We start from the raw sequence: 24219 nt of genomic DNA, 5'->3' as shown, positions 1-24219 counted from the left end.
GGAATTAATGCCAGGTGTCAGTGAGTGACACTGGGAGTTAATGCCAGGGGACAGTGAGTGACACTGGGAGTTAATGCTAGGGGTCAGTGACTGACACTGGGAGTTAATGCCAGGGGTCATTGAGTGACACTGGGATTTAATGCCAGGTGTCAGTGAGTGACACTGGGAGATAATGCCAGGTTTCAGTGAGTGACACTGGCAGTTAATGCCAGGTGTCAGTGAGTGACACAGGGAGTTAATGCCAGTGGTCAGTGAGAGGCACTGGGATTTAATGCCAGTGGTCAGTGAATGACACTGGGAGTTAATGCCAGCGGTCAGTGAGAGACACTGGAGGCTAATGCCAGGGGTCAGTGAGAGACACTGGGATTTAATGCCAGGGGTCAGTGAGTGACACTGGGAATTAATGCCAGGGGTCAGTGAGTGAAACTGGGAGTTAATGCCAGGGGTCAGTGAGTGACACTGGGAGTTAATGCCAGGGTTCAATGAGAGACACTGGAAGTTAATGCCAGGGGTCAGTGAGTGACACTGGGAGTTAATGCCAGGGGTCAGTGAGTGACACTGGGAGTTAATGCCAGGGGTCAGTGAGTGACACTGGGAGTTAATGCCAGGGATCAGTGAGAGACACTGGGAGTTAATGCCAGGGGTCAGTGAGTGACAATGGGAGTTAATGCTCGGGGTCAGTGAGTGACAGTGGGAGTTAATGCCAGGGGTCAGTGAGTGACATTGGGAGTTAATGCCAGGTGTCAGTGATAGACACTGGGAGTTAATGCCAGGGGTCAGTGAATGACACTGGGAGTTAATGCCAGGGGTCAGTAAGAGACACTGGAGGCTAATGCCAGGGGTCAGTGAGTGACACTGGGAGTTAATGCCAGCTGTCAGTGAGTGACACTGGGAGTTAATGCCAGGGGTCAGTGAGTGACACTGGGAGTTAATGACAAGGGACAGTGAGTGACACTGGGAGTTAATGCTAGTGGTCAGTGAGTGACACTGGGAATTAATGCCAGGTGTCAGTGAGTGACACTGGGAGTTAATGCCAGAGGTCAGTGAGTGACACTGGGAGTTAATGCCAGCGGTCAGTGCGAGGCACTGGGAGTTAATGCCAGGGCTCAGTGAGAGGCACTGGGTGTTAATGCCAGGGTTCAGTGAGTGACACTGGGAGTTAATGCCAGTGGTCTGTGAGTGACACTGGGAGTTAGTGCCAGGGTTCAGTGAGTGACACTGGGAGTTAATGCCAGGGGTCAGAGTGACACTGGGTGTTAATGCCAGGAGTCAGTGTGTGACACTGCGAGTTAATGCCAGGGGTCAGTGAGTGACACTGGGAGTTAATGCCAGGGGTCAGAGTGACACTGGGTGTTAATGCCAGGGGTCAGCGACAGACACTTGGAGTTAATGCCAGGCGTCTGTGAGTGACACTGCGAGTTAATGCCAGGGGTCAGTGAGTGACACTGGGAGTTAATTGCAGGGGTCAGTGACTGACACTGGGAGTTAATGCCAGTGGTCAGTGAGAGAAACTGGGAGTTAATGCCAGGGGTCAGTGAGTGACACTGGGAGTTAATGCCAGGGGTCAGTGAGTGACACTGGGAGTTAAAGCCAGGGGTCAGCGAGTGACACTGGGAGTTAATGACAAGGGTCAGTGAGTGACACTGGGAGTTAATGCCAGGGGTCAGTGAATGACACTGGGAGTTAATGCCAGGGGTCAGTGAGTGACACTGGGAGTTAATTACAGGGGTCAGTGAGAGACAGTGGGAGTTAATGCCAGGGGTCAGTGAGTGACACTGGGAGTGAAAGCCAGTGGTCAGTGAGAGACACTGGGAGTTAATGCCAGGTGTCAGTGAGTGACACTGGGAGTTAATGCCAGGGGTCAGTGAGTGAGACTGGGAGTTAATGCCAGGGGTCATTGAGTGACACTGGGAGTTAATGCCAGAGGTCAGTCAGTGATACTGGGAGTTAATGCCAGTGGTCTGTGAGAGACACTGGGAGTTAATGCCAGGGTTCATTGAGTGACACTGGGAGTTAATGCCAGTGGTTAGTGAGAGACACTGGGAGTTAATGCCAGAGGCCAGTGAGTGACACTGGGAATTAATGCCAGGGCTCAGTGAGAGGCACTGGGTGTTAATGCTAGGGTTCAGTGAGTGACACTGGGAGTTAATGCCAGTGGTCTGTGAGTGACACTGGGAGTTAGTGCCAGGGGTCAGCGAGTGACACTGGGAGTTAATGCCAGGGGTCAGAGTGACACTGGGAGTTAATGCCAGGGGTCAGTGAGTGACACTGGGTGTTAACTCCAGGGGTCAGTGAGTGACACTGGGAGGTAATGCCAGGGGTCAGTGAGTGACACTGGGAGTTAATTCCAGGGGTCAGTGAGAGACACTGGGTGTTAATGCCAGGGGTCAGTGACAGCTACTGGGAGTGAATGCCAGGGGTCACTGAGAGACACTGGGAGTTAATGCCATGGGTCAGTGAGTGACACTTGGAGGTAATGCCAGGTGTCAGTGAGTGACACTGGGAGTTAATGCCAGTGGTCAGTGAGTGACATGGGAGTTAATGCCAGGCGTCAGTGAGTGATACTGGGAGTTAATGCCAGGTTTCAGTGAGTGACACTGGCAGTTAATGCCAGGTGTCAGTGAGTGACACAGGGAGTTAATGCCAGTGGTCAGTGAGAGGCACTGGGAGTTAATGCCAGTGGTCAGTGAATGACACTGGGAGTTAATGCCAGCGGTCAGTGAGAGACACTGGAGGCTAATGCCAGGGGTCAGTGAGAGACACTGGGATTTAATGCCAGGGGTCAGTGAGTGACACTGGGAATTAATGCCAGGGTTCAATGAGAGACACTGGAAGTTAATGCCAGGGGTCAGTGAGTGACACTGGGAGTTAATGCCAGGGGTCAGTGAGTGACACTGGGAGTTAATGCCAGGGGTCAGTGAGTGACACTGGGAGTTAATGCCAGGGGTCAGTGAGAGACACTGGGAGTTAATGCCAAGGGTCAGTGAGTGACAATGGGAGTTAATGCTCGGGGTCAGTGAGTGACAGTGGGAGTTAATGCCAGGGGTCAGTGAGTGACATTGGGAGCTAATGCCAGGTGTCAGTGATAGACACTGTGAGTTAATGCCAGGGGTCAGTGAATGACACTGGGAGTTAATGCCAGGGGTCAGTAAGAGACACTGGAGGCTAATGCCAGGGGTCAGTGAGTGACACTGGGAGTTAATGCCAGCTGTCAGTGAGTGACACTGGGAGTTAATGCCAGGGGTCAGTGAGTGAAACTGGGAGTTATTGCCTGGGGTCAGTGAGTGACACTGGGAGTTAATGACAAGGGACAGTGAGTGACACTGGGAGTTAATGCCAGAGGTCAGTGAGTGACACTGGGAGTTAATGCCAGCGGTCAGTGCGAGGCACTGGGAGTTAATGCCAGGGCTCAGTGAGAGGCACTGGCTGTTAATGCCAGGGTTCAGTGAGTGACACTGGGAGTTAATGCCAGTGGTCTGTGAGTGACACTGGGAGTTAGTGCCAGGGTTCAGTGAGTGACACTGGGAGTTAATGCCAGGGGTCAGAGTGACACTGGGTGTTAATGCCAGGAGTCAGTGTGTGAAACTGCGAGTTAATGCCAGGGGTCAGTGAGTGACACTGGGAGTTAATGCCAGGGGTCAGAGTGACACTGGGTGTTAATGCCAGGGGTCAGCGACAGACACTTGGAGTTAATGCCAGGCGTCTGTGAGTGACACTGCGAGTTAATTGCAGGGGTCAGTGACTGACACTGGGAGTTAATGCCAGGGGTCAGAGTGACACTGGGTGTTAATGCCAGGGGTCAGCGACAGACACTTGGAGTTAATGCCAGGCGTCTGTGAGAGAAACTGGGAGTTAATGCCAGGGGTCAGTGAGTGACACTGGGAGTTAATGCCAGCGGTCAGTGAGTGACACTGGGAGTTAAAGCCAGGGGTCAGCGAGTGACACTGGGAGTTAATGACAAGGGTCAGTGAGTGACACTGCGAGTTAATGCCAGGGGTCAGTGAGTGACACTGGGAGTTAATGCCAGGGGTCAGAGTGACACTGGGTGTTAATGCCAGGGGTCAGCGACATACACTTGGAGTTAATGCCAGGCGTCTGTGAGTGACACTGCGAGTTAATGCCAGGGGTCAGTGAGTGACACTGGGAGTTAATGCCAGGGGTCAGTGAGTGACACTGGGAGTTAATGCCAGGGGTCAGAGTGACACTGGGTGTTAATGCCAGGGGTCAGCGACAGACACTTGGAGTTAATGCCAGGCGTCTGTGAGAGAAACTGGGAGTTAATGCCAGGGGTCAGTGAGTGACACTGGGAGTTAAAGCCAGGGGTCAGCGAGTGACACTGGGAGTTAATGACAAGGGTCAGTGAGTGACACTGGGAGTTAATGCCAGGGGTCAGTGAATGACACTGGGAGTTAATGCCAGGGGTCAGTGAGTGACACTGGGAGTTAATTACAGGGGTCAGTGAGAGACAGTGGGAGTTAATGCCAGGGGTCAGTGAGTGACACTGGGAGTGAAAGCCAGTGGTCAGTGAGAGACACTGGGAGTTAATGCCAGGTGTCAGTGAGTGACACTGGGAGTTAATGCCAGGGGTCAGTGAGTGAGACTGGGAGTTAATGCCAGGGGTCATTGAGTGACACTGGGAGTTAATGCCAGAGGTCAGTCAGTGATACTGGGAGTTAATGCCAGTGGTCTGTGAGAGACACTGGGAGTTAATGCCAGGGTTCATTGAGTGACACTGGGAGTTAATGCCAGTGGTTAGTGAGAGACACTGGGAGTTAATGCCAGAGGCCAGTGAGTGACACTGGGAGTTAATGCCAGGGCTCAGTGAGAGGCACTGGGTGTTAATGCTAGGGTTCAGTGAGTGACACTGGGAGTTAATGCCAGTGGTCTGTGAGTGACACTGGGAGTTAGTGCCAGGGGTCAGCGAGTGACACTGGGAGTTAATGCCAGGGGTCAGAGTGACACTGGGAGTTAATGCCAGGGGTCAGTGAGTGACACTGGGTGTTAACTCCAGGGGTCAGTGAGTGACACTGGGAGTTAATGCCAGGGGTCAGTGAGTGACACTGGGAGTTAATTCCAGGGGTCAGTGAGAGACACTGGGTGTTAATGCCAGGGGTCAGTGACAGCTACTGGGAGTGAATGCCAGGGGTCACTGAGAGACACTGGGAGTTAATGCCAGGTGTCAGTGAGTAACATGGGAGTTAATGCCAGGGGTCAGTGAGTGATACATAGATACATAGATACATAGAAGATAGGAGCAGGAGTAGGCCATTCGGCCCTTCGTGCCTGCTCCGCCATTTAATGAGATCATGGCTGATCCTTTAATTCAGTATCCCGTCCCCGCCTTCTCTCCGTAACCCTTAACCCCTTTTGCCCGTAGAAATATATCTAATTCCCTCTTAAATATATTTAATGAGCTGGCGTACACTGCCCTCTGTGGCAATGAGTTCCACAGGTTCACCACTCTCTGAGTGAAGAAATTCCCCCTCATCTCTGTCCTAAATGGTTTAGCCCTTATCCTTAAATTATGTCCTCTAGTTCTGTTTTCACCCGCCAAGGGAAACATTCCTTCTGCATCCAGTCTGTCTAGACCTGTCAGAATTTTATACACTTCTATGAGGTCCCCTCTCAATCTTCTAAACTCCAGTGTGTACATCCCTAAACTACATAGTCTCTCCTCATAGGTCATTCCCGCCATTCCTGGTATCAGCCTGGTGAATCGCCGCTGCACCCCCTCCATGGCAAGAACATCCTTCCTCAGATGAGGCGACCAAAACTGTACACAGTACTCGAGGTGTGGTCTCACCAGTGCCCTGTACAGCTGCAGCAAGGTATCCCTGTTCCTGTATTCTAACCCTTTTGCTATGAAGGCCAGCATACCGTTTGCCTTCTTGACCGCCTGTTGCACCTGCATGCTCGCCTTCAGTGACTGGTGTACAAGAACACCCAGGTCTCTCTGTACTTCCCCCTCTCCCAATCTATTGCCATTTAAATAATAATTTGCCCTCCCGTTCCTGCACCCAAGGTGGATAACTTCGCACTTGTCCACATTATAGTGCATCTGCCATTTATCCGCCCAATCGCCCAGTCTGTCCAAATCGCTCTGGAGCTTCCTGGTCTCTTCCTCTGAGCCCACCCCACCTCCTAGTTTAGTGTCGTCTGCAAATTTGGAAATGCTGCATCCGACTCCCTGATCCAGGTCATTAATGTAAATTGTGAACAGCTGGGGGCCCAGGACAGATCCCTGTGGTACCCCACTTGTTACTGCCTGCCATTCAGAAAATGAGCCGTTTATTCCAACTCTCTGTTTTCTATCTGACAGCCAGTTCCCTATCCACGCCAAAACTTTCCCCTTTATCCCATGAGCCTCAATTTTCCATGCTAATCTTTTATGTGGGACCTTATCGAAGGCCTTTTGGAAGTCCAGGTACACCACATCTACTGGCTCTCCCCCATCTATTCTACCAGTTACTCCCTCAAAAAATTCCAATAGATTAGTCAAGCACGATTTACCCTTTGTAAATCCATGTTGACTCTGTCCTATCCTGTCCCCATTTGCTAAGTGCTCTGCTATTTCATCCTTAATGATGGACTCCAGCATTTTGCCCACAACTGATGTAAGGCTTACAGGTCTGTAATTACCTGCTTTTTCCCTACCCCCCTTTTTGAATAGTGGGGTAACGTTAGCTACCCTCCAATCCATCGGCACTGTTCCCGAGTCTAATGAATTCTGAAAAATCATCCTTAGTGCATCCGCTATCTCTAGGGCCACCTCCTTCAGTACCCTAGGATGCATGTTATCAGGCCCTGGGGATTTGTCCACCTTCAATCCCTTTAGCTTCCTTAACACCATATCCTTAGAGATATTGATTTGCGTCAGTTCCTCCTTTGCCAATGTCCCTATTTTTCCCGATATCCCAGGGAGGTTTTTTGTGTCTTCCTTCGTAAAGACTGACCCAAAGTATGCATTTAGTTGATCTGCCATTTCCTTATTTCCCATTATATATTCCCCTGGGAGTTAATGCCAGGGCTCAGTGAGAGGCACTGGGTGTTAATGCCAGGGTTCAGTGAGTGACACTGGGAGTTAATGCCAGTGGTCTGTGAGTGACACTGGGAGTTAGTGCCAGGGGTCAGTGAGTGACACTGGGAGTTAATGCCAGGGGTCAGAGTGACACTGGGTGTTAATGCCAGGAGTCAGTGAGTGACACTGTGTGTTAACGCCAGGGGTCAGTGAGTGACACTGGGTGTTAACGCCAGGGGTCAGTGAGTGACACAGGGAGTTAATGCCAGGTGTCATTGAGTGACACTGGGAGTTAATGCCAGTGGTCAGTGAGAGACACTGGGAGTTAATGCCAGGGGTCAGTGAGAGACACTTGGAGTTAATGCTAGGGGTCAGAGAGAGACACTTGGAGTTAATGCCAGGGGTCAGTGAGTGACACTGGGGGTTAATGCCAGGGTTCAGTGAGTGACACTGGGAGTTAATTCCAGGGGTCAGTGAGAGACACAGGGTGTTTATGCCAGGGGTCAGTGACAGACACTGGGAGTGAATACCAGGGGTCACTTAGAGACACTGGGAGTTAATGCCATGGTTCAGTGAGTGACACTTGTATGTAATGCCAGGTTTCAGTGACTGACACTGGGATTTAATGCCAGTGGTCAGTGAGAGACACTGGGAGTTAATGCCAGGGGTCAGTGAGTGACACTGGGAGTTAATGCCAGGGTTCAGTGAGAAACACTGGGAGTTAATGCCAGGGGTCAGTGAGTGACACTGGGGGTTAATGCGAGGTGTCAGTGAGTGACATTGGGAGTTAATGCCAGGGGTCAGTGAGTGAAACTGGGAGTTATTGCCTGGGGTCAGTGAGTGAAACTGGGAGTTAGTGACAAGGGACAGTGAGTTACACTGGGAGTTAATGCTAGTGGTCAGTGAGTGACACTGGGAATTAATGCCAGGTGTCAGTGAGTGACACGGGGAGTTAATGCCAGGGGTCAGTGAGTGACACTGGGAGTTAATGACAGGGGTCAGTGAGTGACACTGGAAGTTAATGCTAGTGGTCAGTGAGTGATACTGGGAATTAATGCCAGGGGTCAGTGAGTGACACTGGGAGTTAATGCCAGAATTCAGTGAGTGAAACTGGGAGTTAATGCCAGGGTTCAGTGAGTGACACGGTGAGTTAATGCCTTTGGTCAGTGAGAGACACTGGAAGTTAATGCCAGGGGTCAGTGAGTGACACTGGGAGTTAATGCCAGGGGTCAGTGAGTGACACTGGGAGTTAATGCCAGGGGTCAGTGAGTGACACTGGAAGTTAATGCCAGGGGTCAGTGAGAGGCACTGGGAGTTAATGCCAGTGGTCAGCGAGTGACATTGGGAGTTAATGCTAGGGGTCAGTGAGTGACAGTGGGAGTTAATGCCAGGGGTCAGTGAGTGACATTGGGAGTTAATGCCAGGGGTCAGTGAGAGACACTGGGAGTTAATGCCAGGGGTCAGTGAATGACACTGGGAGTTAATGCCAGGGGTCAGTAAAAGACACTGGAGGCTAATGCCAGGGGTCAGTGAGTGACACTGGGAGTTAATGCCAGCTGTCAGTGAGTGACACTGGGAGTTAATGCCAGGGGTCAGTGAGTGAAACTGGGAGTTATTGCCTGGGGTCAGTGAGTGACACTGGGAATTAATGCCAGGTGTCAGTGAGTGACACTGGGAGTTAATGCCAGCTGTCAGTGCGAGATACTGGGAGTTAATGCTAGGGGTCAGTGACTGACACTGGGAATTAATGCCAGGTGTCAGTGAGTGACACTGGGAATTAATGCCAGGTGTCAGTGAGTGACACTGGGAGTTAATGCCTGGGGTCAGTGAGTGATACTGGGAGTTAATGCCGGGGGTCAGTGAGTGACACTGGGAGATAATGCAAGGGGCCAGTGACTAACACTGGGAGTTAATGCCAGGGGTCATTGAGTGACACTGGGAGTTAATGCCAGGTGTCAGTGAGTGACACTGGGAGATAATGCCAGGTTTTAGTGAGTGACACTGGCAGTTAATGCCAGGTGTCAGTGAGTGACACTGGGAGTTAATGCCAGTGGTCAGTGAGAGGCACTGGGAGTTAATGCCAGTGGTCAGTGAATGACACTGAGAGTTAATGCCAGCGGTCAGTGAGAGACACTGGAGGCTAATGCCAGCCGTCAGTGAGAGACACTGGGATTTAATGCCAGGGGTCAGTGAGTGACACTGGGAATTAATGCCAGGGGTCAGTGAGTGAAACTGGGAGCTAATGCCAGGGGTCAGTGAGTGACACTGGGAGTTAATGCCTGGGTTCAGTCAGAGACACTGGAAGTTAATGCCAGGGGTCAGTGAGTGACACTGGGAGTTAATGCCAGGTGTCAGTGATTGACACTGGGAGATACTGCCAGGGGTCAGTGAGTGACACTGTGAGTTAAAGCCAGTGGCCAGTGAGAGACACTGGGAGTTAATGCCATGGGTCAGGGATTGACAGTGGGAGTCAATGCCAGCTGTCAGTGAGTGACACTGGGAGTTAATGCCAGGTGTCAGTGAGAGACACTCGAGTTAATGCCAGGGGTCAATGAGTGACACTGGGAGTTAATGCCAGGGGGTCAGTGAGAGACACTGGGAGTTAATGCCAGTGGTCAGTGAGTGACACTGGGAGTTAAAGCCAGTGGTCAGTGAGAAACACTGGGAGTCAATGCCAGTGGTCAGTGACTTACACTGGGAGTTAATGCCAGGGGTCAGTGAGAGACACTGGGAGTTAATGCCAGGTGTCCGTGAGTGATACTGGGAGTTAATGCCAGGTGTCAGTGAGAGACACTGGGAGTTAATGCCAGGTGTCAGTGAGAGACACTGGGAGTTAATGCCAGGCGTCAGTGAGAGACACTGGGAGATAATGCCAGTGATCATTGAATGATACTGGGAATTAATGCCATTGGTCAGTGAGAGACACTGGGAGTTAATGCCAGGGGTCAGTGACTGACACTGGGAGTTAATGCCAGGTGTCAGTGAGAGACACTGGGAGTTAATGCCAGGAGTCAGTGAGAAGCACTGGTTGTTAATGCCAGGGTTCAGAGTGACACTGGGACTTAATGCCAGGAGTCAGTGAGTGACACTGGGAGTTAATGCTAGGGGCCAGTGAGTGACACTGGGAGTTAATGCCAGGGGCCAGTGAGTGATATTGGGAGTTAATGCCAGGGGTCAGTGAGAGACACTGGGAGTTAATGCCAGGGGTCAGTGAATGACACTGGGAGTTAATGCCAGGGCTCAGTAAGAGACACTGGAGGCTAATGCCAGGGGTCAGTGAGTGACACTGGGAGTTAATGCCAGGGGTCAGTGAGTGACACTGAGAGTTAATGCCAGGTGTCAGTGAGTGACACTGGGAGTTAATGCCAGGGGTCTGTGAGTGACACTGGGAGTTAATGCCTGGGGTCAGTGAGTGACACTGGGAGTTAATGCGAGTGGTCAGTGAGTGACACTGGGAGTTAATGCCAGGTGTCAGTGAGTGACACTGGGAATTAATGCCTGGTGTCAGTGAGTGACACTGGTAGTTAATGCCAGGGGTCAGTGAGTGACACTGAGAGTTAATGCCAGGTGTCAGTGAGTGACACTGGGAATTAATGCCAGGTGTCAGTGAGTGACACTGGGAGTTAATGCTAGGGGTAGTGAGTGACACTGGGAGTTAATGACAAGGGTCACTGAGTGACACTGGGAGTTAATGCTCGTCGTCAGTGAGTGACACTGGGAGTTAATGCTCGTGGTCAGTGAGTGACACTGGGAATTATTGCCAGGTGTCAGTGAGTGACACTGGGAGTTAATGCCAGGGGTCAGTGAGTGTGTCTGGGAGTTAATGCCAGGGATCAGTGAGAGACACTGGGAGTTAATGCTAGGGGTCAGTGAGTGACACTGGGAATTAATGCCTGGTGTCAGTGAGAGACACTGGGAGTTAATGCCAGAGGTCAGTGAATGACACTGGGAGTTAATGCCAGGGGTCACTGAGTGACACTGGGAGTTAATGCCTGGGGTCAGTGAGTGACACTGGATTTAATGCCAGGTGTCAGTGAGTGTCTCTGGGAGTTAATGCCAGGTGTCAGTGATTGTCTCTGGGAGTTAATGCCAGGTGTCAGTGAGTGACACTGGGAGTTAATGCCAGGGGTCAGTGAGATGCACTGAGAGTTAATGCCAGTGGTCAGTGAATGACACTGGGAGTTAATGCCAGGGGTCAGTGAGAGGCACTGGGAGTTAATGCCAGAGGTCAGTGAGTGACACTGGGAGTTAATGCCAGGGGTCAGTGAGTGACACTGGGAATTAATGCCAGGTGTCAGTGGGCGACACTGAGAGTTAATGCCAGGTGTCAGTGAGTGACACTGGGAGTTAATGCCAGGGGTCAGTGAGTGACACTGGGAGATAATGCAAGGGGCCAGTGACTAACACTGGGAGTTAATGCCAGGTGTCAGTGAGTGACACTGGGAGTTAATGCCAGGGGTCAGTGAGTGAAACTGGGAGATAATGCAAGGGGCCAGTGACTAACACTGGGAGTTAATGCCAGGGGTCATTGAGTGACACTGGGAGTTAATGCCAGGGGTCAGTGAGTGACACTGGGAGTTATTGCCAGGGGTCAGTGAGTGACAATGGCAGTTAATGCCAGGTGTCAGTGAGTGACACTGGGAGTTAATGCCAGTGGTCAGTGAGAGGCACTGGGAGTTAATGCCAGTGGTCAGTGAATGACACTGAGAGTTAATGCCAGCGGTCAGTGAGAGACACTGGAGGCTAATGCCAGCCGTCAGTGAGAGACACTGGGATTTAATGCCAGGGGTCAGTGAGTGACACTGGGAATTAATGCCAGGGGTCAGTGAGTGAAACTGGGAGCTAATGCCTGGGTTCAGTCAGAGACACTGGAAGTTAATGCCAGGGGTCAGTGAGTGACACTGGGAGTTAATGCCAGGGGTCAGTGATTGACACTGGGAATTAATGCCAGGGTTCAGTGAGTGACACAGGGAGTTATGTCCAGTCGTCATTGAGTGACACTGGGAGTTAATGCCAGGTGTCAGTGATTGACACTGGGAGTTAATGCCAGGGGTCAGTGAGAGACACTGGGAGTTAATGCCATGGGTCAGGGAGTGACAGTGGGAGTCAATGCCAGCTGTCAGTGAGTGACACTGGGAGTTAAAGCCAGTGGCCAGTGAGAGACACTGGGAGTTAATGCCATGGGTCAGGGAGTGACAGTGGGAGTCAATGCCAGCTGTCAGTGAGTGACACTGGGAGTTAATGCCAGGTGTCAGTGAGAGACACTCGAGTTAATGCCAGGGGTCAATGAGTGACACTGGGAGTTAATGCCATGGGGTCAGTGAGAGACACTGGGAGTTAATGCCAGTGGTCAGTGAGTGACACTGGGAGTTAATGCCAGCGGTCAGTGAGTGACACTGGGAGTTAAAGCCAGTGGTCAGTGAGAAACACTGGGAGTTAATGCCAGGGGTCAGTGAGTGACCCAGGGAGTCAATGCCAGTGGTCAGTGACTTACACTGGGAGTTAATGCCAGGGGTCAGTGAGAGACACTGGGAGTTAATGCCAGGGGTCAGTGAGTGACACTGGGAGTTAATGCCAGGGGTCAGTGACTGACACTGGGAGTTAATGCCAGGTGTCAGTGAGAGACACTGGGAGTTAATGCCAGGCGTCAGTGAGAGACACTGGGAGATAATGCCAGTGATCATTGAATGATACTGGGAATTAATGCCAGGGGTCAGTGAGAGACACTGGGAGTTAATGCCAGGGGTCAGTGACTGACACTGGGAGTTAATGCCAGGTGTCAGTGAGAGACACTGGGAGTTAATGCCAGGAGTCAGTGAGAAGCACTGGTTGTTAATGCCAGGGTTCAGAGTGACACTGGGAGCAAATGCCAGCAGTCAGTGAGTGACACTGTGTGTTAATGCCAGGGGTCAGTCAATGACACTGGACGTTAATGCCAGGTGTCAGTGAGTGACACTGGGACTTAATGCCAGGAGTCAGTGAGTGACACTGGGAGTTAATGCTAGGGGCCAGTGAGTGACACTGGGAGTTAATGCCAGGGGCCAGTGAGTGATATTGGGAGTTAATGCCAGGGGTCTGTGAGAGAAACTGGGAGTTAATGCCAGGGGTCAGTGAATGACACTGGGAGTTAATGCCAGGGCTCAGTAAGAGACACTGGAGGCTAATGCCAGGGGTCAGTGAGTGACACTGGGAATTAATGCCAGGTGTCAGTGAGTGACACTGGGAGTTAATGCCAGGGGTAGTGAGTGACACTGGGAGTTAATGACAAGGGTCACTGAATGACACTGGGAGTTAATGCCAGGGCTCAGTAAGAGACACTGGAGGCTAATGCCAGGGGTCAGTGAGTGACACTGGGAGTTAATGCCAGGGGTCAGTGAGTGACACTGAGAGTTAATGCCAGGTGTCAGTGAGTGACACTGGGAATTAATGCCAGGTGTCAGTGAGTGACACTGGGAGTTAATGCCAGGGGTAGTGAGTGACACTGGGAGTTAATGCCAGGGGTCAGTGAGAGACACTGGGAGTTAATGCCAGGGGTCAGTGAGTGACACTGGGAGTTAATGCTAGTGGTCAGTGAGTGACACTGGGAATTAATGCCTGGTGTCAGTGAGAGACACTGGGAGTTAATGCCAGAGGTCTGTGAGTGACACTGGGAGTTAATGCCTGGGGTCAGTGAGTGACACTGGATTTAATGCCAGGTGTCAGTGAGTGTCTCTGGGAGTTAATGCCAGGTTTCAGTGAGTGACACTGGGAGTTAATGCCAGGTGTCAGTGAGTGACACTGGGAGTTAATGCCAGGGGTCAGTGAGATGAACTGAGAGTTAATGCCAGTGGTCAGTGAATGACACTGGGAGTTAATGCCAGTGGTCAGTGAATGACACTGGGAGTTAATGCCAGGGGTCAGTGAGTGACACTGGGAGTTAATGCCAGGGGTCAATTAGTGACACTGGAAGTTAATGCCAGGGGTCAGTGAGTGACACAGGGAGTTAATGCTAGGTGTCAGTGAGTGACACTGGGAGTTAATGCCATGGTCAGTGAGTGACACTGGGAGTTAATGCCAGGGGTCAGTGAGTGAAACTGTGAGTTAATCCCAGGGGTCAGTGAGTGACTCTGGGAGTTAATGCCAGGGGTCAGTGAGTGAAACAGGGAGTTAATGCTAGGGGTCAGCGAGTGACACTGGGAGTTAATGCCAGGGGTCAGTGAGTGACACTGGGAGTTAATGCCAGGGTTCAGTGAGAGACACTGGGAGTTAGTGCCAGGTGTCAGTGAGTGACACTGGGAGTTAATGCGAGGGGTCAGTGAGTGAGAGTGGGAGTTAATGCCAGGGGTCAGTGAATGACACTGGGAGGTAATGCCAGGGGTCAGTGAGTGACACTGGGCGTTAATGCCAGGTGTCAGTGAGTGACACTGGGAGTTAATGCCAGGGGTCAGTGAGTGAAACTGGGAGATATTGCCTGGGGTCAGTGAGTGACACAGGGAGTTAATGACAAGGGACAGTGAGTGACACTGGGAGTTAATGCTAGTGGTCAGTGAGTGACACTGGGAATTAATGACAGGTGTCTGTGAGTGACACTGGGAGTTAATGCCAGGGGTCAGTGAGTGACACTGGGAGTTAATGACAGGGGTCAGTGAGTGACACTGGGAGTTAATGCTAGTGGTCAGTGAGTGACACTGGGAATTAATGCCAGGTGACAGTGAGTGACAGTGGGAGTTAATGCCAGAGGTCAGTGAGTGACACTGGGAGTTAATGCCAGGGGTCAGTGAGAGACACTGGGAGTTAATGCTAGGAGTCAGTGAGTGACACTGGGAATTAATGCCAGGTGTCAGTGAGTGACACTGAGAGTTAATGCCAGGGGTCAGTGAGTGACACTGGGAGTTATTGCCAGGGGTCAGTGAGTGACACTGGGAGTTAATGCCAGGGATCAGTGAGTGACACTGTGAGTTAATGCCTGGGGTCAGTGAGTGACACTGGGAGTTAATGCTAGGGGTCAGTGAGTGACACTGTGAGTTAATGCCATGGGTCAGTGACTGACACTGGGAGTTAATGCCAGGGATCATTGAGTGACACTGGGAGTTAATGCCAGTTGTCAGTGAGTGACACTGGGAGTTAATGCCAGTGGTCAGTGAATGATACTGGGAGTTAATGCCAGCGGTAAGTGAGAGACACTGGGATTTAATGCCAGGGGTCAGTGAGTGACACTGGGAATTAATTCCAGCGGTCAGTGAGTGAATCTGGGAGTTAATGCCAGGGTCAGTGAGTGAAACTGGGAGTTAATGCCAGGGTTCAGTGAGAGATACTGGAAGTTAATGCCAGGGGTCAGTGAGTGACACTGGGAGTTAATGCCAGGGGTCAGTGATTGACACTGAGAGTTAATGTCAGGGGTCAGTGAGTGACACTGGGAGTTAATGCCAGGTGTCAGTGAGTGACACTGGGAGTTAATGCCAGGGGTAGTGAGTGCCACTGGGAGTTAATGCAAGGGGTAGTGAGTGACACTGGGAGTTAATGACAGGGGTCACTGAGTGACACTGGGAGTTAATGCTAGTGGTCAGTGAGTGACACTGGGAATTAATGCCAGGTGTCAGTGAGTGACACTGGGAGTTAATGCCAGGGGTCAGTGAGTGTGTCTGGGAGTTAATGCCAGGGATAAGTGAGAGACACTGGGAGTTAATGCTAGGGGTCAGTGAGTGACACTGGGAATTAATGCCAGGTGTCAGTGAGAGGCACTGGGAGTTAATGCCAGAGGTCAGTGAGTGACACTGGGAGTTAATGCCAGGGGTCACTGAGTGACACTGGGAGTTAATGCCTGGGGTCAGTGAGTGTCACTGGATTTAATGCCAGGTGCCAGTGAGTGTCTCTGGGAGTTAATGCCAGGTGTCAGTGAGTGACACTGGGAGTTAATGCCAGGGGTCAGTGAGATGCACTGGGAGTTAATGCCAGTGGTCAGTGAATGACACTGGGAGTTAATTCCAGGGGTCAGTGAGAGGCAGTGGGAGTTAATGCCAGGGGTCAGTGAGTGACACTGGGAGTTAATGCCAGGGGTCAGTGTGTGACACTGGGAATTAATGCCAGGTGTCAGTGGGCGACACTGGGAGTTAATGCCAGGTGTCAGTGAGTGACACTGGGAGTAAATGCCAGGGGTCAGTGAGTGACACTGAGAGTTAATGCCAGGGGTCAGTGAGTGACACTGGGAGTTAATGCCAGGGGTCAGTGAGTGACACTGAGAGTTAATGCCAGGGGTCAGTGAGTGACACTGGGAGTTAATGCCAGGGGTCAATTCGTGACACTGCAAGTTAATGCCAGGGGTCAGTGAGTGACACAGGGAGTTAATGCAAGGTGTCAGTGAGTGACACTGGGAGTTAATGCCAGGGGTCAGTGAGTGAGACTGGGAGTTAATGCCAGGGGTCAGTGAGTGAAACTGTGAGTTAATGCCAGGGGTCAGTGAGTGACTCTGGGAGTTAATGCCAGGGGTCAGTGAGTGAAACAGGGAGTTAATGCTAGGGGTCAGCGAGTGACACTGGGAGTTAATGCCAGGGGTCAGTGAGTGACACTGGGAGTTAATGCCAGGGGTCAGTGAGTGACACTGTGAGTTAATGCCAGGGGTCAGTGAGAGACACTGGGAGTTAATGCTAGTGGTCAGTGAGTGACACTGGGAGTTAATGCTAGGGGTCAGTGAGTGAGAGTGGGAGTTAATGCCAGGGGTCAGTGAGTGACACTGGGAGGTAATGCCAGGGGTCAGTGAGAGACACTGGGAGTTAATGCCAGGTGTCAGTGAGTGACACTGGGAGTTAATGCCAGGGGTCAGTGAGTGAAACTGGGAGATATTGCCTGGGGTCAGTGAGTGACACAGGGAGTTAATGACAAGGGACAGTGAGTGACACTGGGAGTTAATGCCAGGGGTCAGTGAGTGACACTGGGAGTTAATGCCAGGGGTCAGTGAGATGCACTGGGAGTTAATGCCAGTGGTCAGTGAATGACACTGGGAGTTAATTCCAGGGGTCAGTGAGAGGCAGTGGGAGTTAATGCCAGGGGTCAGTGAGTGACACTGGGAGTTAATGCCAGGGGTCAGTGTGTGACACTGGGAATTAATGGCAGGTGTCAGTGGGCGACACTGGGAGTTAATGCCAGGTGTCAGTGAGTGACACTGGGAGTAAATGCCAGGGGTCAGTGAGTGACACTGAGAGTTAATGCCAGGGGTCAGTGAGTGACACTGGGAGTTAATGCCAGGGGTCAGTGAGTGACACTGAGAGTTAATGCCAGGGGTCAGTGAGTGACACTGGGAGTTAATGCCAGGGGTCAATTCGTGACACTGCAATTTAATGCCAGGGGTCAGTGAGTGACACAGGGAGTTAATGCAAGGTGTCAGTGAGTGACACTGGGAGTTAATGCCAGGGGTCAGTGAGTGAGACTGGGAGTTAATGCCAGGGGTCAGTGAGTGAAACTGTGAGTTAATGCCAGGGGTCAGTGAGTGACTCTGGGAGTTAATGCCAGGGGTCAGTGAGTGAAACAGGGAGTTAATGCTAGGGGTCAGCGAGTGACACTGGGAGTTAATGCCAGGGGTCAGTGAGTGACACTGGGAGTTAATGCCAGGGGTCAGTGAGTGACACTGTGAGTTAATGCCAGGGGTCAGTGAGAGACACTGGGAGTTAATGCTAGTGGTCGGTGAGTGACACTGGGAGTTAATGCTAGGGGTCAGTGAGTGAGAGTGGGAGTTAATGCCAGGGGTCAGTGAGTGACACTGGGAGGTAATGCCAGGGGTCAGTGAGAGACACTGGGAGTTAATGCCAGGTGTCAGTGAGTGACACTGGGAGTTAATGCCAGGGGTCAGTGAGTGAAACTGGGAGATATTGCCTGGGGTCAGTGAGTGACACAGGGAGTTAATGACAAGGGACAGTGAGTGACACTGGGAGTTAATGCCAGGGGTCAGTGAGTGACACTGGGAGTTAATGCCAGGGGTCAGTGAGTGACACAGGGAGTTAATGACAAGGGACAGTGAGTGACACTGGGAGTTAATGCTAGTGGTCAGTGAGTGACACTGGGAATTAATGCAAGGTGTCAGTGAGTGACACTGGGAGTTAATGCCAGGGGTCAGTGAGTGACACTGGGAATTAATGACAGGGGTCATTGAGTGACACTGGGATTTAATGCTAGGGGTCAGTGAGTGAGAGTGGGAGTTAATGCCAGGGGTCAGTGAATGACACTGGGCGGTAATGCCAGGGGTCAGTGAGTGACACTGGGAGTTAATGCCAGGGGTCAGTGAGTGAAACTGGGAGATATTGCCTGGGGTCAGTGAGTGACACAGGGAGTTAATGCTGGTCGTCAGTGAGTGACACTGGGAATTAAGGCCTGGTGTCAGCGAATGACACTGGGAGTTAATGCCAGGGGTCAGTGAGTGACAATGGGAGTTAATGACAGGGGTCAGTGAGTGACACTGGGAGTTAATGCTAGTGGTCAGTGAGTGACACTGGGAATTAATGCCAGGGGTCAGTGAGTGACAGTGGGAGTTAATGCCAGGGTCAGTGAGTGACACTGGGAGTTAATGCCAGGTGTCAGTGAGTGACACTGGGAGTTAATGCCAGTGGTCAGTGAGAGGCACTGGGAGTTAATGCCAGTGGACAGTGAGTGACACTGGGAATTAATGCCAGGGGTCAGTGAGTGAAACTGGGAGTTAATGCCAGGGGTCAGTGAGAGACACTGGGAGTTAATGCCAGGGGTCAGTGAGTTTGTCTGGGAGTTAATGCCAGGGGTCAGTGAGAGACACTGGGAGTTAATGCTAGGGGTCAGTGAGAGACACTGGGAGTTAATGCTAGGGGTCAGTGATTGACACTGGGAGTTAATGCCAGGGGTCAGTGAGAGACACTGGGAGTTAATGCTAGGGGTCAGTGATTGACACTGAGAGTTATTGTCAGGGGTCAGTGATTGACACTGGGAGTTAATGCCAGGGGTCAGTGATTGACACTGAGAGTTTATGCCAGGGGTCAGTGAGTGACACTGGGAGTTAATGCCAGGGGTCAGTGAGAGACACTGGGAGTTAATGCGAGTGGTCAGTGAGTGACACTGGGAATGAATGCCAGGTGTCAGTGAGTGACACTGGGAGTTAATTCCAGGGGTAGTGAGTGACACTGGGAGTTAATGCTAGTGGTCAGTGAATGACACTGGGAGTTAATTCCAGGGGTCAGTGAGAGGCAGTGGGAGTTAATGCCAGGGGTCAGTGAGTGACACTGGGAGTTAATGCCAGGGGTCAGTGTGTGACACTGGGAATTAATGCCAGGTGTCAGTGGGCGACACTGGGAGTTAATGCCAGGTGTCAGTGAGTGACACTGGGAGTAAATGCCAGGGGTCAGTGAGTGACACTGAGAGTTAATGCCAGGGGTCAGTGAGTGACACTGGGAGTTAATGCCAGGGGTCAGTGAGTGACACTGAGAGTTAATGCCAGGGGTCAATTCGTGACACTGCAAGTTAATGCCAGGGGTCAGTGAGTGACACAGGGAGTTAATGCAAGGTGTCAGTGAGTGACACTGGGAGTTAATGCCAGGGGTCAGTGAGTGAGACTGGGAGTTAATGCCAGGGGTCAGTGAGTGAAACTGTGAGTTAATGCCAGGGGTCAGTGAGTGACTCTGGGAGTTAATGCCAGGGGTCAGTGAGTGAAACAGGGAGTTAATGCTAGGGGTCAGCGAGTGACACTGGGAGTTAATGCCAGGGGTCAGTGAGTGACACTGGGAGTTAATGCCAGGGGTCAGTGAGTGACACTGTGAGTTAATGCCAGGGGTCAGTGAGAGACACTGGGAGTTAATGCTAGTGGTCAGTGAGTGACACTGGGAGTTAATGCTAGGGGTCAGTGAGTGAGAGTGGGAGTTAATGCCAGGGGTCAGTGAGTGACACTGGGAGGTAATGCCAGGGGTCAGTGAGAGACACTGGGAGTTAAGGCCAGGTGTCAGTGAGTGACACTGGGAGTTAATGCCAGGGGTCAGTGAGTGAAACTGGGAGATATTGCCTGGGGTCAGTGAGTGACACAGGGAGTTAATGACAAGGGACAGTGAGTGACACTGGGAGTTAATGCAAGGTGTCAGTGAGTGACACTGGGAGTTAATGCCAGGGGTCAGTGAGTGAGACTGGGAGTTAATGCCAGGGGTCAGTGAGTGAAACTGTGAGTTAATGCCAGGGGTCAGTGAGTGACTCTGGGAGTTAATGCCAGGGGTCAGTGAGTGAAACAGGGAGTTAATGCTAGGGGTCAGCGAGTGACACTGGGAGTTAATGCCAGGGGTCAGTGAGTGACACTGGGAGTTAATGCCAGGGGTCAGTGAGTGACACTGTGAGTTAATGCCAGGGGTCAGTGAGAGACACTGGGAGTTAATGCTCGTGGTCAGTGAGTGACACTGGGAGTTAATGCTAGGGGTCAGTGAGTGAGAGTGGGAGTTAATGCCAGGGGTCAGTGAGTGACACTGGGAGGTAATGCCAGGGGTCAGTGAGAGACACTGGGAGTTAATGCCAGGTGTCAGTGAGTGACACTGGGAGTTAATGCCAGGGGTCAGTGAGTGAAACTGGGAGATATTGCCTGGGGTCAGTGAGTGACACAGGGAGTTAATGACAAGGGACAGTGAGTGACACTGGGAGTTAATGCCAGGGGTCAGTGAGTGACACTGGGAGTTAATGCCAGGGGTCAGTGAGATGCACTGGGAGTTAATGCCAGTGGTCAGTGAATGACACTGGGAGTTAATTCCAGGGGTCAGTGAGAGGCAGTGGGAGTTAATGCCAGGGGTCAGTGAGTGACACTGGGAGTTAATGCCAGGGGTCAGTGTGTGACACTGGGAATTAATGGCAGGTGTCAGTGGGCGACACTGGGAGTTAATGCCAGGTGTCAGTGAGTGACACTGGGAGTAAATGCCAGGGGTCAGTGAGTGACACTGAGAGTTAATGCCAGGGGTCAGTGAGTGACACTGGGAGTTAATGCCAGGGGTCAGTGAGTGACACTGAGAGTTAATGCCAGGGGTCAGTGAGTGACACTGGGAGTTAATGCCAGGGGTCAATTCGTGACACTGCAATTTAATGCCAGGGGTCAGTGAGTGACACAGGGAGTTAATGCAAGGTGTCAGTGAGTGACACTGGGAGTTAATGCCAGGGGTCAGTGAGTGAGACTGGGAGTTAATGCCAGGGGTCAGTGAGTGAAACTGTGAGTTAATGCCAGGGGTCAGTGAGTGACTCTGGGAGTTAATGCCAGGGGTCAGTGAGTGAAACAGGGAGTTAATGCTAGGGGTCAGCGAGTGACACTGGGAGTTAATGCCAGGGGTCAGTGAGTGACACTGGGAGTTAATGCCAGGGGTCAGTGAGTGACACTGTGAGTTAATGCCAGGGGTCAGTGAGAGACACTGGGAGTTAATGCTAGTGGTCGGTGAGTGACACTGGGAGTTAATGCTAGGGGTCAGTGAGTGAGAGTGGGAGTTAATGCCAGGGGTCAGTGAGTGACACTGGGAGGTAATGCCAGGGGTCAGTGAGAGACACTGGGAGTTAATGCCAGGTGTCAGTGAGTGACACTGGGAGTTAATGCCAGGGGTCAGTGAGTGAAACTGGGAGATATTGCCTGGGGTCAGTGAGTGACACAGGGAGTTAATGACAAGGGACAGTGAGTGACACTGGGAGTGAATGCCAGGGGTCAGTGAGTGACACTGGGAGTTAATGCCAGGGGTCAGTGAGTGACACAGGGAGTTAATGACAAGGGACAGTGAGTGACACTGGGAGTTAATGCTAGTGGTCAGTGAGTGACACTGGGAATTAATGCAAGGTGTCAGTGAGTGACACTGGGAGTTAATGCCAGGGGTCAGTGAGTGACACTGGGAATTAATGACAGGGGTCATTGAGTGACACTGGGATTTAATGCTAGGGGTCAGTGAGTGAGAGTGGGAGTTAATGCCAGGGGTCAGTGAATGACACTGGGCGGTAATGCCAGGGGTCAGTGAGTGACACTGGGAGTTAATGCCAGGGGTCAGTGAGTGAAACTGGGAGATATTGCCTGGGGTCAGTGAGTGACACAGGGAGTTAATGCTGGTCGTCAGTGAGTGACACTGGGAATTAAGGCCTGGTGTCAGCGAATGACACTGGGAGTTAATGCCAGGGGTCAGTGAGTGACAATGGGAGTTAATGACAGGGGTCAGTGAGTGACACTGGGAGTTAATGCTAGTGGTCAGTGAGTGACACTGGGAATTAATGCCAGGGGTCAGTGAGTGACAGTGGGAGTTAATGCCAGGGTCAGTGAGTGACACTGGGAGTTAATGCCAGGTGTCAGTGAGTGACACTGGGAGTTAATGCCAGTGGTCAGTGAGAGGCACTGGGAGTTAATGCCAGTGGACAGTGAGTGACACTGGGAATTAATGCCAGGGGTCAGTGAGTGAAACTGGGAGTTAATGCCAGGGGTCAGTGAGAGACACTGGGAGTTAATGCCAGGGGTCAGTGAGTTTGTCTGGGAGTTAATGCCAGGGGTCAGTGAGAGACACTGGGAGTTAATGCTAGGGGTCAGTGAGAGACACTGGGAGTTAATGCTAGGGGTCAGTGATTGACACTGGGAGTTAATGCCAGGGGTCAGTGAGAGACACTGGGAGTTAATGCTAGGGGTCAGTGATTGACACTGAGAGTTATTGTCAGGGGTCAGTGATTGACACTGGGAGTTAATGCCAGGGGTCAGTGATTGACACTGAGAGTTTATGCCAGGGGTCAGTGAGTGACACTGGGAGTTAATGCCAGGGGTCAGTGAGAGACACTGGGAGTTAATGCGAGTGGTCAGTGAGTGACACTGGGAATGAATGCCAGGTGTCAGTGAGTGACACTGGGAGTTAATTCCAGGGGTAGTGAGTGACACTGGGAGTTAATGCTAGTGGTCAGTGAGTGACACTGGGAATTACTGCCAGGTGTCAGTGAGTGACACTGGGAGTTAATGCCAGAGGTCAGTGAGTGACACTGGGAGTTAATGCCTGGGGTCAGTGAGTGACACTGGATTTAATGCCAGGTGTCAGTGAGTGTCTCTGGGAGTTAATGCCAGGTGTCAGTGAGTGACACTGGGAGTTAATGCCAGGGGTCAGTGAGATGCACTGGGAGTTAATGCCAGGGGTCAGTGAGTGACACTGGGATTTAATGCCAGGGGTCAGTGAGTGACACTGGGAGTTAATGCCAGGGGTCAGTGAGTGACACAGGGAATTAATGCCAGGTGTCAGTGGGCGACACTGGGAGTTAATGCCAGGTGTCAGTGAGTGACACTGGGAGTTAATGCCAGGGGTCAGTGAGTGACACTGAGAGTTAATGCCAGGGGTCAGTGAGTGACACTGGGAGTTAATGCCAGGGGTCAATTAGTGACACTGGAAGTTATTGCCAGGGGCCAGTGAGTGACACAGGGAGTTAATGCTAGGTGTCAGTGAGTGACACTGGGAATTAATGCCAGGGGTCAGTGAGTGACACTGGGAGTTAATGCCAGGGGTCAGTGAGATGCACTGGGAGTTAATGCCAGGGGTCAGTGAGTGACACTGGGAGTTAATGCCAGGGGTCAGTGAGTGACACAGGGAATTAATGCCAGGTGTCAGTGGGCGACACTGGGAGTTAATGCCAGGTGTCAGTGAGTGACACTGGGAGTTAATGCCAGGGGTCAGTGAGTGACACTGAGAGTTAATGCCAGGGGCCAGTGAGTGACACAGGGAGTTAATGCTAGGTGTCAGTGAGTGACACTGGGAATTAATGCCAGGGGTCAGTGAGTGACACTGGGAGTTAATGCCAGGGGTCAGTGAGTGAAACTGTGAGTTAATGCCAGGGGTCAGTGAGTGACTCTGGGAGTTAATGCCAGGGGTCAGTGAGTGAAACAGGGAGTTAATCCTAGGGGTCAGCGAGTGACACTGGGTGTTAATGCCAGGGGTCAGTGAGTGACACTGGGAGTTAATGCCAGGGGTCTGTCAGTGACACTGGGGGTTAATGCCAGGGGTCAGTGAGTTAAACTGGGAGTTAATGCCAGGGGTCAGTGAGAGACACTGGGAGTTAATGCCAGGGGTCAGTGAGTGATACTGGGATTTAATGCCAGGGGTCAGTGAGTGACACTGGGAGGTAATGCCAGGGGTCAGTGAGTGACATTGGGAGTTAATGCCAGGGGTCAGTGAGTGAAACTGGGAGATATTGCCTGGGGTCAGTGAGTGACACAGGGAGTTAATGACAAGGGACAGTGAGTGACACTGGGA

General features: G+C 51.7%; 1 pseudogene; it reads right to left on the bottom strand.

Annotated features, from left to right (window-relative positions):
• The window catches only part of LOC147118354 (uncharacterized), a 145238-nt pseudogene that overhangs the window by 7450 nt on the left and 113569 nt on the right, over positions 1 to 24219 (bottom strand).

Source organism: Somniosus microcephalus, chromosome 4 (assembly GCF_052327205.1).
Source record: "Somniosus microcephalus isolate GS21.2 chromosome 4, FLI_Smic_1.0, whole genome shotgun sequence".
Lineage (NCBI taxonomy): Eukaryota > Metazoa > Chordata > Chondrichthyes > Squaliformes > Somniosidae > Somniosus > Somniosus microcephalus.
Note: the sequence above shows the minus strand (reverse complement) of the source record. Positions and strands in the feature narration are given on the sequence as shown.